Source organism: Corvus moneduloides, chromosome 5, assembly GCF_009650955.1.
Source record: "Corvus moneduloides isolate bCorMon1 chromosome 5, bCorMon1.pri, whole genome shotgun sequence".
In the NCBI taxonomy this organism is placed as follows: domain Eukaryota; kingdom Metazoa; phylum Chordata; class Aves; order Passeriformes; family Corvidae; genus Corvus; species Corvus moneduloides.
The window spans coordinates 55,692,817-55,705,099 of NC_045480.1; the positions used below are offsets into that span (position 1 = coordinate 55,692,817).

The 12,283-nt window shown below is 40.0% G+C and overlaps 1 long non-coding RNA gene across 1 annotated transcript in view; it reads right to left on the reverse strand.

Annotated features, from left to right (window-relative positions):
* LOC116444339 overlaps nucleotides 1-12,283 on the reverse strand; it is a 399,973-nt gene that overhangs the window by 228,302 nt on the left and 159,388 nt on the right. The window contains exon 4 of the long non-coding RNA XR_004240279.1: nucleotides 5,218-5,402. This is a non-coding gene — a long non-coding RNA (uncharacterized LOC116444339). The remainder of the gene's footprint in view (nucleotides 1-5,217; nucleotides 5,403-12,283) is intronic.

A 12,283-nucleotide genomic window follows, 5' to 3' on the forward strand; every position in this document is an offset into this window, starting at 1 on the left:
GCCACTTAGTGCTTAGGTGAGCATGCAGGAGACACAGCAGGACACAGCAAGATATATTTACAGCTTCCATGTTTAAGAAGGGGTAATTTTTCTCTCCTCACATGCGACTGCGCATCTTTAAAGATCTCATTTCACACATTTCTCACACCCCACCCAGAAATCCATGAAAAGAGGGGGTAGTGTTGGGAGGTTTCACATCCCCTCTTCTCTCAGTGCTCGCATAGCCGGCAGAGAGAAGTTGCAGGCCACAGCAAAGGGCGACCTGAATAAATAACACCAGGACTTTGTGCCATACTGTGTGGGAAATAACATTCACAATGTGAGTTTACAACAACAGCAAGACTACATTTCTGGAAAAAATCCAAAGTCAAAGCTTCCAAAAAAGACTCAAGCATCCATTTATCCTGCTCAAAATATCATGCAAATATGTCACCTAAGTGGCATTCATCAATGACAGAGGATCAAGAACACATGCCAAATCATCTCATGTTCAATTTGGCTGGAGGAAAGTGAATGTACAAGGCAAACTTAAGCTAATAACTTCCAAACCCTCCCCCATCTCTGAGGTTTTTAGCATAAAAAATGACTAATTCTCACTTCCATTAACATGCATATACTCCTCTGCTAGATCACTGTAGAGACAAGCCAGGTATAAAACACAAGCCTGATGTTTCTAGCCTGGTTTAGTTTTTTTAAACCTCTGATCAACTGTAATCAAATTCAACGAAGTGGGAGAAATCTCAGTCTAACTTGCATAAAATTCAATTGGATTCAATACATCCAGCATTGTGATGTCCTAGTGGACCACAGAGGCTCAGCAGCATCAAGAATCTTTTTAAATGTTCCCAGTGGGCGCTCATAATTAGTCATGAGTCAGACATCTGCATGATCCTGAACTTAATTCCAGTTCTTGCTGAATTACTTTACTACATACTTTTTAATGTTGATGAAGGCAGAGAAATGAGAAGTCCCAGCAAAATACCTGTAACCTGGCTAAAAATTCACATGCAGAATCTTCTCTTCTTATCTAATATCATTTGTGCATTACAGATTTTGTGCCATCCGCCTTGGCTACAGACAGAAATCAAACCATTCGCCTCCTGAATGACTCAGCAGGGAGAAAGTCAGAGGCAGCGCTAAAATATCTATCAAACCCTGTGTTCATAAGGTGCTCTGAAGAGGTTCTGCTTCATAGACACAGCTTGGCAACCCATGTAATATAGAGCTTCTTCTCAGAAGATCTATGCTTATGAGAATTTCTGAAAGCCCAGAGGCAAAAAGCTAACTCTGACAGAAGGAAATTAGCAAAACTCTCCTCCATCTTCTTATCCCAAGGCAACTTGAGCCTAGTTCTGGAAATATTAATCTATTCTCAGCAGCTCTTCTCACATAAAGACTGTGGACCATAACCTAAATAACCACTTTTAATAACTTTTACTCCAGTATTTAGAATTTTCTTTATTGAGTACCTTTGCAATACGCAATCATGCCCAGCTTGGTCTATAAACTTGTTCAGCCTCAGGTTCTCCTGAACTCACCAGGACTAAGAAAACTTTTCTTTTCATCCGTTGGGAATAAAGGCAGAAGTTCTGTTCAGAAAATAGCTATATATGTGCTCACTCAAAATAGTATATAGGTTACTGATATCTCTATAAAAACAAAGAACATTTGTACAAAAAGGAAAACTGATCTTGTGACTCCTGAATTTTAGCTACGAGGGTTTGAATTGCTCCTTGTAGCAGTATCTCATCATGGAGAGAGACACCTTACAGGTCCCTTTTTTCCTTGTCCCCTCCAGGCTCGAGTGTGTGCTCCAGGCTCGAGTGTGTGCTCCAGGCAGCTGCCCCATGTTCTCTGTGCTTGCTGGCAGCCTCTTCCAGCCAGCCATGCCCCTGGCAAGGTCTCCTTCCTCTCCACCATCCCAGTGGGCCCATCTCTGCCTGACAGCAGCAGCCACGACAAGGTAGAAAAGTCCATCCCTTTTGACAGCAAAACCTGGATAAAGCAATACTAGGAATGCAGATTTTATCTGGAAACAGGGCTCTGCTGTTTCATGTCTGTGTTTTGAGTGAGATGCCGTATGGAAAGAGACCACAGGACAGAGGCAGCCTTGGCACAGCCTTCCCCAGTGCTTTCTGGGTTTGCCTCAGACAAAACTACTGCAGAGCCCCTTCATGTGTACCCAGTCCTCTCCAAGCAGCCAGCTCCCATCCTCCATCCTTAGCTCCAGGTGTCCCTATCTGAGTCTACCCTCACATCTTCTCACACTCTGGAGACCACAAAGACCTTACTGCTCACAGACTGAATAGGTAAAGGAGCCCTTTGCACCCTCTCTCTTCTACACAGCCATGCCAAGAGAAAGGTGACTGGTCATCAGGGATCCTTAAGCTTTGTGTCACAAAATTTGTAGCACTGTCCTTGGCTTCAAGATTATTCCCTTTTTCTCTGTGTTATGAAAAAATTAGCAGAAGAAAATAAGAATGTGAACTGGTTTTGCATTTATTCAGATTTTTTTCCCCCAAAGATCTAAGCCTACATGAAGCAGAAGAGAAAACCCTAGGGAAAACAAATCAGTAAATCTACCCAGGAACATTTAGACCATTCCATATCTTTGTTTTCTTACTCTCTGGTAAACTGAATTTATAAATTGAAGGGAAGGCATAAAAATAATCAATGCTTTCTAGAGCCATTACTGGAAGCACCTAATGACAAACAACTCCATTAGTAAAAAAAAACCTGCAAACCTTAACGCTGTAGCTTTCTTCATTCTTACGTTGGCTTTGCTGTCCCTAGTCAATAGAAGCTTAGTTTATGATAATTTAAAAAAATTACAGTGTTTACTATAAGGAATCATAAACAGCAATAGAAGAGATAGAAAAAAATAGGGCTTGGGAGCTAAATAGAAATAATGTTTGTAAGCAGCCTGGACATAACCCTTCCTTATTCCAGATGAGATTTTTGCCCATTAAGCAAGAATTAAAATAGCACGTGCTTGCCATCCCAATACGTAACATTTGAACTACTAGAATGATGTTTTAAATACAGGGCTTTATCTAGAAAAAGGTCTGATCCAAAGCCACTTTATGTAAGGAAATTTTCCTGCTGATTGGAACAAATGAAGCCATGAAACAAGGACAACCACCACAAGTAGACAGAAAACTAAGAGGAGCTATAGCAGCAGTAATCATCTACATAAAAGGTTGCAGGAAAAAGGAAGGGGGCAATTTATTCTCCACTTCCAGGGTAGACAGGATAAAAATAACAGGCTTAAGTTACAAAACACATCTGTTTTGCAAGAAAAAAGACAACTTGTTAGCAGTGTAACACCGGACTTCACCACAAGATGAAGCAGTGGTCTCTTTCCCCACCTTGACAACAGCTACCAGACAGCTCTGAGGAGTGGCTGAGGCACATCTGGCTCTGTTTGGGCACTGAAAGGCCCCTACCTGCCTCAATTGTGGTAATTCTTCCACTATTCCAAATTGCAGCAGCTGGTTGCAAGATGAGAAACCCCAAATCCTTCCATGGTCGCCAGTACCTAATCCTCCTCTGTTTCACAGGGAAAGACACAGGAGATAATGCAGTTACCAGCATTACTCTTACCCCAGAGTGCAAGAGGATGATCATTATGGAAAGGTACTGGAATCTGAGACAAGTGGGGTCCTTGCCACCCTTGAAGCTCCTCCACTACACCCCTCACTACTTCTGGTAAAGCAGACACACACATCGTAGGAAAAGCTGTGGGCTTAAAATGGACATTTGCCTAACTGTAAATGAAACAGACAGCAACATATTCAACACTTTTCTTAGAGGCCTAACCCTGACTGGAAATGAGGCAGTCACTGCATAGCGCCACTTCTGAAAACAGGACCTGAATCTCAGGTGACATAGGAACCCTTACAAATCCTACCACACATTTGAACTAAAATAACAGCCACTATAACGCCATTCATAAAGAAATTTTACGTCTCTTTTTACAGTCCTACTTGTCATTTGGGTGCCAAGCATATATATTTCATAAAGAGTTGATAAAGAGTTAATGTGCATGTTAGTATATAGTAAATCAGTTGTTACAGAGTCCAGCCATTGTGCAGGTTGCTTCCAAATTTGGCCTGCAGCCATCTATGGCACCTTCAACTGATGAGCTAATAACCTCAGTAATACACACCATCCACTCCTTGAGCCACCTATGCTTTCAATCTATCATTTATTACCTTTTCTAAACTATAGATAGACCCTTAATATAAAGAATGACCATTTTATGTTTGCTTGCCTGAATATATATGAGCACTCAGCCACATCATTAAAATAATTTTACTGCTAAGGCATACCTAATATTCCAAACAGATAGAGCAGAATTTAAATTAGGGGGAAAAAAGAGACGGTGATTCCTTACAGAAAGGCTTGGAGATGTGACAGGAAAGAAGAAAATGGATTTGTACAAAATAACAAGTCCATAAAAATGTGAACTTTACTGAAAAGTTTTCTGAGCTTTGACAGACTTTCAGTTTGTTTTTAGCTTTAATTATGGCTTTGCATTATCCTTGCAATTTCTGTGTTCTACTGACCATGGGAGTAAAAGTATTGAAATACCACCACTAACATACCAGGTGTTTTTAAGTCAATGCCAAAGCTTAAAAAAAGTCAGGTTTCTATTCCAGAAGAAAGTACATGCTCCCTCCAGTCCTAAAATGCATCAGATCAGGGAGAACAGGTAATTAAGGCAACTGAGAACAAAAGAGGAAGAAGAAGGTTATGTCAAAAATCAAAAGGTATTAAAGTACCTTTAATTTTTGTAAAGGCTCGGGTCTGGAGACATGGGATAGAAGAAGGAAACCTCCTTTGTTGTCCAGAAATATATCTCTCTTAATTACATGATTACAAAGAGAGGTCCATATCCATGACTCAAAGGGAAATAAAAGCAGTTCAATGTCCTCCATGCTTTAAAACGGCTTTCATAAATATTTGTGCAGCCAAGCTTTGCAAACAGGCACGGAGACATGAGGACACAGGAGGGTACTACTGCTCAGAGAAACAAAGGATCCTTTTTTGAGTCTACCTTTGCCTACCTCAACATAAATAGTCCTTCACTACAGCTGGGATATTGCTCCTTATTCATGGTACTCTGATACTACTGTGGTTTTCACTTAAATTCAGCTTTATGCTGAACGAACACTGCATTTGTCCCCAGCATTTACAGTCAGATTTTCATCTTACCTGAAGAGCAGCCCAGGAAATTCCTTTTGTTGGGTGGCCTAGTGGTGGTGGGCGTCCAGCTATCTTCTGGTGGAGAAAGTGAAGCTCTTTCCTTTCACCTCTGGCAGTCTTGGTGGGAAACTCAGTTCTGGCATTTTAACTCACCCTCTTCAGTGACCCCCCTCACAGGTGGAGAAGTGCCAAGCCTGAAAAAAAAGACAAAAGACATTATTTTGAGAAGGTGAGAGACATGGAAGCTGCCTTGGAAGCCCTTGGTGGGGGCTTGCATGCCAAGTATGAGATTTGACAGTATCTCCCCTTTGCCCTTCAGTTTACTACCTGCTCTGCTCTACTGGAAGGATTCAATTCTTTTGCAAAACACAAAGCTGTGAAACTTCAGAAATTAAATCCATGCAATGAGATCCTCTAGCCTCCTTTTTCGCAAAGCTGTCAAAATAATGATGTATTCATGGTGTTTTACTTGATGTGTGAAATTTCCAGCTCACAGATATGAATCAAAGCATTCTGTGCTATTTATCCTCTCAAAAGGATTTTGAGCCGCTTTCTTTTAATAGATAGAAACTATAATTTTAGAAGGTGGGTAGTGAAACTTCTCTTTACACTTGAATGGACAGCTCAAGGTGATAAGGGAAGCGCTTGGGAAGCACAGCAAGCAAAAATGTTTTATGTTCTGTTACACCGTGGCCATTCCACATCTCATCTGATTTAAGGGAGAAGAATCTGAGGCAGAAGAATGCAGAGGATATGTGCATACAGCCATGTATGTCCAGCATTGTGCTCCTCTGGGAGGTGCATACTAATTGCAGTGTCACAATTCAGAGCAGGGACGTGGCAAATGTGTGCCATTATTGTGTGTTTTTGTCTTAGCCAGATGTGGCACCACAAGCTCAGCTGTGCTGCCCAGTTTTACTGCAGGGAAGCAACCACCTTCTTCAAGGCACTGGCTTTGGGATACCTTTGACTCACAGGCAGCTATTAAGCAAAAAATACTTCAGGTGAATTGGTTCAGCCTAATATGGTCAGTAAAAGATCCATTTCTGTTCCTCACTGACCTTTCAAACACACCAAAAAACAGTTAAGAGTTACACTGGTTTTGTATGGGAATGTATTTACTGTTTCTTAATTTATTTATGCACTGAGTGCAGTCAGATTAGAGTGGGAAAACATCAGGCCATGCATACAAAATGCATGATGAATTGCAAAGTTGGGCCAAAGTTCCCAGCTGGGTAAACTGGTGCAGACACTTTGACTTTTTGGACTTGGATGGATTTAGAGCCAGCTCGAGACCAGACCATATTGCCACAGAGATTAGAACCCATGGGAATGCTTTTCCTTTTGCATTTGCTCTTCTTGAGCTCATCACCACTCTCAACCATATGCAGGACTGTGTAATTCAGGTGTCATTTAAACACCATTTCTTAACACTCAGATGAAGATGGACTGAACCAGGTTTTGGGTACCACTGTACTGTGGATTTTTGTTACAGGACTGAATAATCAAACAAATAAAAATGTACTCAGAACCTATAGAAATCAATCAAGGCACTTCTTAGCTGGGCAGCAGGTTGAACTTGGTTTTTTTTAAATGTCTTTTATAGAATTTGGACTTATTTAGCTTCAATAATGACTGAAAATACTACAACATAAATGATTTTTAAAATATCTGTCATGTGACTTTTCTACAAACTACTTATAAATGTAAATATTTTTGCAAATGTACAATTCTTACCATCAATTTATTTGCTATTCCAGAAAAAATTTTTAACACAGCTGCAGAAGATGCAAAGCTTTTCCTTGAGATTTCAAACCTCCTGAGCAACCAATTAGGTTGATTGAAAATTGGTTGTTTCCTTCACCAATTTCCCACCAATCAGGCTAACATCACTGCACAGGTTCCTAATCAGGATTCATTCAGGTGGATGCAAAAAGGCTTATGAGGTCTTCTCTTGGATTACTTTGCACTATTCTTTAGGACAAGAGGCTTGACTTTTAAAAAAATAAAGTAAAATCATCTCGTAAGAGCAAATTATATATGAGAGACATACAGAAAAAAAGTAATTGCACTTACAAAAACAGTTATGTGAGGATAGAATCTCCTACAAAGCATCTATCTCCTCGGTGTATCCTTTTACAGAACAGTCTTGTAAAAACTTAAAACAAAAAAATCTTCATAGGACTTCTCAGTCGCATTACATGCTTTAGGAACTAAATTCCACCTATAGAATTTTACACACAACAGAAACATACCCAGTTATTTCCCCTAATTAATTCTCTTGGCTTTGTATTAGTTTAAAGAGGACCTTAATGAATGTCATGAAAATCTTAAGTATTCCCTCCCTGTCTTCAGAGACCTGAGTTTAACAAAAAAACCTAGCATAACATTTAACTTCAGACACAGGGGAAACTACTGAAATGGCTGTTCAGCTTCTACCTGAATTTATTGGTGCTCTTTCAAATGCCAATGCTGACGGCTATCTTTCTTTCATAAAAGATGGGGCAAATATCTTGACATGCTGCTGGAACTGGTAAGCAGCTCCCAGGCATGCCTACGGCTGCAGACCAAGTTAATTCCGTGCCTGTCATCAGACCTTGCAAAATTGGATGTCATGTGCTGGAGCAAGTTATGGCATCTGCAGGGCATTTTCCTACTGGAGACTGTGTCTTGCGGCAATGTGACATGAGACACACTGGGAATTACCCCTAGTCTGCACCTTGCAGGCTTTGCAGTTCCTCCTTTCTGCAGCTCCTAGTGTAGATCCCTCACTATATTCATAAGCCCATATGACCTTGAAACTTTTGGAGGTTCAGTTCTCCAAGTCAGCTCCCTTTCTACCAAGATTAAGGCCCAGGCACTGAGTTTAGCAATCTGCCATTTTCTAGTGTTATTAACTGCAAAAGATTCAATTGTTTTTCACTCTTCCACCTCTCTTTAAGACTATCCAAAGCCAGCAGTAAACTTTGACAGGACAGAAATTACTGACCCCTTTTTGGAAGGCACTGTACCTAAATGGACATGGAGAAGATTCCTTATAATGAAGATTTCCCCAGTAGAAAGTCTATTTATTTATTAAGCAAACTATTTAAATTTTTTCCATAGGCATCCTTTAATGATGAACCACTTTGATTAATGCAGTGCATTTTTTTATAAGTTATTATCATACTTGATACTGGTTTTACTCTCCACTTTCTGTCTCTAGTCAGGCTGTTGCATGCTCTTTTTTTTCTTTTTTCTCAACTGTAATTAACTTGGCAATCCCTTTTTTTTTGGCTATGAAATATGTCCCTTTCCTGTGAAAGCTGATTAACAAAATACAACTTGAGAAGTTGAAGACACAATCTAAGAAGTAGATCACAGGTATGAAAAGTATCCAGACAAGTACATACACACTGGCAGCAAATTAAAAAAAGATAAAAGAAGGTATTTATTATCCCTTGGATGCCAGGTATTATAGTTAAAGTGCTGACAGCAGTACTGGCCTCTGATTATCAATGAGAAGGCAGCTCATTCTCCTCATTTTAAACATATTTATCAGACTATTCTTTATTCAATGCTGAAAAGCAAGGTATGAATGTATGGATGTACATCAGTGCAGGCATGTCAACACTAAATCATTTTCAGCATGACAGAAATAATATAGCCACAGAGCCATCCCCTCCTTTGGTTGGCATGACAAATTTTGAAAGGCTGACTTTCAGGGCTTAATAAGAAAAGAAAAACTGTGAGGGAGCAGAGGATGAAAAAAAAGTGAAAAAAACCCGCTCCAAACCCAATAATTCTCCCTCTCTGTAGAAGCAGCTTTATAATCATGCATTTCCTAACCATGTGAACACCTCCCCAGGAGCAATGAGTACATATGCCTTCTTTTCTTTTTTTCAGCTGGAACAGTTTGAGACTCATATTGAGAATATGACCCTAAAGCTCTCATTTGACTCCTTCCACCCAGCACAGTCCCAAAGCTCTGCAGATTTACAGAGGCTATCGCTGCAAGCTTACACTGTTGATTAGTAGGGACAATTTAGGCTGATAATCTTACTTCACTGCATTCATAAGGACTGAGTCATGGGGGTCTTCTCATCTGCTTTTCATTTCTAAGAACCTGAGAAATTTTACCACATTCAGCGACTTAATAGATGATGTGGCTTAGAACTCCTTTCCACAACAGCAGAGCACCCTGGAGATACACTCACTTGTCATAATATATAAAGCTTCTTCCAAAACCATTGTGCAGGGCTTTACACTGTTCACTGCAGACCTTGAAGGAAGAAAAGAGTCTTTTCTTGTCTCATTGCTCCCATGATGACGTTTGAAAGCTGGCAAATGAAATATTGGAAAGGAGTCTAGGAGTTCTGTTATATATTTGTTTTTTTTCTAAGAAACAGAGTGGAAAATGGCTTCACAGAAAGTTACTTCAGAGCAGAATTATGAATGCTATTTGCAGAATACCCTAGGCATTAATATTTGACTTGTACAGGTAAGCTTGCTAGAAAAGAAAGGTACACATCTCATCTCTTGTACAATATTAATCAATACAACATCCCAAGATATGAAGTTGCAGAGTCAGACACCTGTGCAGAAATAAAGAGAAGCTCAGCTACCAACTTCAACTGCAACCAGAAGCAGATCCCTGACAGCCTGGCTGACCAGCTTTGCTGCCTCAGTATCGGGCACTCACATGAGCTTCAAACCATCTGTAAGCAGGTGTGCCAGTACTAGGTATTCATAGTCTCTTTTCAGGGAAAAGAAATTGGTGGAGATTTTTCTCCTTGGCCACTTGAGTTTTCATCAGTCTTATTTTTTTTGGCCATATCATTAGAAAGCTCAAAAAGAACATTTTTAAGAAGATTTTTATTTTTTTTAGAAGTGAAATGAAGGAACAGATCTTTCTGACATGTTTTCTCACATGTTAAGCACACAAAATGGGGGGTGTTGTCTCTGTCTTCTTTTGGTTTTATTACTATAAATATGCAGAAATGAAGATGCCCTATCTAGCAGCAGCATGAAACTTCTGAGTGCTGTTACTGCTGCAAGAAACTGCTTTCACTTGTGAGTGAATGATATACATAGATTTAACCTTCATACATGGTAATGCAGAAGCTGAGTGACATTTTCATTTTATATCTGCAGAAATTCGACAAGAGAGGCTCAAGCTAGTCTACATATTTTCTAAATGTACTTAACTTGGGCATTTCAAGAACACAAAATTCCACTTATCTTTAGGATTTCAGCGAGCATCTCGTGCGAATCCCTAGTATTAAAGCCTGCTCCTCCTTCCTCTGTGAGTGCAACCATTAACATTATATGACAGTAGTGGTTAGGAACAGGCAAGGGAATTAATGTCACTCAGGTGATGTTATCTCTTGAACACTGATTCACTTTTCAATGCTCAGCTCGTAATCTCTGCTTTTTCATGTTTTCACTTCCATTCATACACGGTGTATATGTGAGCATAAGTCTGAAACAACAGATGAGCACCCCTCTGCCCTCCCCAGCCAAGACAGAGACACTTTGGTCAGGGCCTCATACAATCTCACCTTCTTTCACCACCCCAAAACTGGGTGTGTTCTTTCACACACCCCAACACTGGTTGTCATGCTTCTGCCTCTCGGACTCGCTCCCAGTTGTGAGCCTAACCAGAAAACACCTTGACTCTTAGGTGCCAACTATTTCCATCCCCATGCATGTGTTGCAGACCATAATCGACCAAACTAAATGTCACAATCACTGAGTGTTTGTGAAAATACCCTTACTTAGTTGTAGAACTTGTATTTGAAAAACGTCATTCAAAAATATTACAACACATATAAAGAGTACTCATTTAAAAAACAAACCTATAAATGTAGCAATTTCTCCTGATATCCATATTTTAATTGGATTCATTCAGGGTTTGTAAGTAACCTGAGGCAAAACCTTTAAAAATCTGATGAATACTTTTCCAAAAATCACTTAATTAGGGGAAAAATAAAGCCTGCACAGAAACCTTCAAGCCAGCGAACAGACCAGTGGGCCGTACGAAGGCACCACGGTGCTCCATCTCCAGCACACTGCTACACCCATTCCATGGGTGCACTGGTTTCCACACACAGAAAGACACATATACCTGAGGTAAACCTCGGTGCACACGACACACAGATTGTACAAACACACAGGAAAACACACCCACAAACACATACCCTCTCTCCTATTTCCCTCCTCTCATCTGTATTTTCAGAGAGAGTATTGATATACGTGTGCAGTGTGTATGACATGGTGACATTTGCTTCTAACAGCATGAGCCTTTTGTTCTCATTTTGCTTACCTGTCACTTCCTCTTAATCATGCAACTGATGCAGTTATAACCTAATACAACTAGAAGGCACTGCCAAATGCTTAATAATTTGCAGACTTCTCTTCCTTCACTGCAGTCTTGGAGTGCAAGTGGCACAGAAGAAGCATGCTTGAACTCTCTTGACCTGGACAGCTGCTTGAATAATGGCTCAAAAATTAACACCAACTAAAAAAAAAGTGTTGAAGGCAAACTTTTGGCATGTGTCCTTCTTTGTTCCTTTGCAGAATTCAAGTATCTTCTTAAGAAAATTAGTATAAATAGAATGAAATGTAAAGATCAGGAAAAAACCACAAAATTGTGTATAAACAAACTCCTTTTGTACAATGCGTTCACAGATGAAAAAGACTTATTTGATGTTAAGATAATTTGGGGGGTTATGAGTAATGTTCAAACAGGAATAAACAAAGGTCAGAGTGGTTACTGTATTGCCTTTAGCTCTGGAGCATCAAAACATTTCCCAGTATGACTGAGCCAAGCAATGGCAAACAAAAAATCCTGCTCTTCTCTGTTATTTCAGGCTTATTGCACTTAATTCAGCCCAGAAAATTAAAAGTAGCTTTTACTTCTGATTAAACTACACCATAATCAAAGCCGTTCCCAAGGATATTAGACTGAAATTTTCCAAGTCTGAAATTCCCACACAGGCACCTAACTCTACACCTGCCAAATGTCTGGAAAGCTGTGGCCCCTCCATGTCAGTGACAATAGCTGTCCCATAAGCCCCTTGCCTTAGGGTGACAC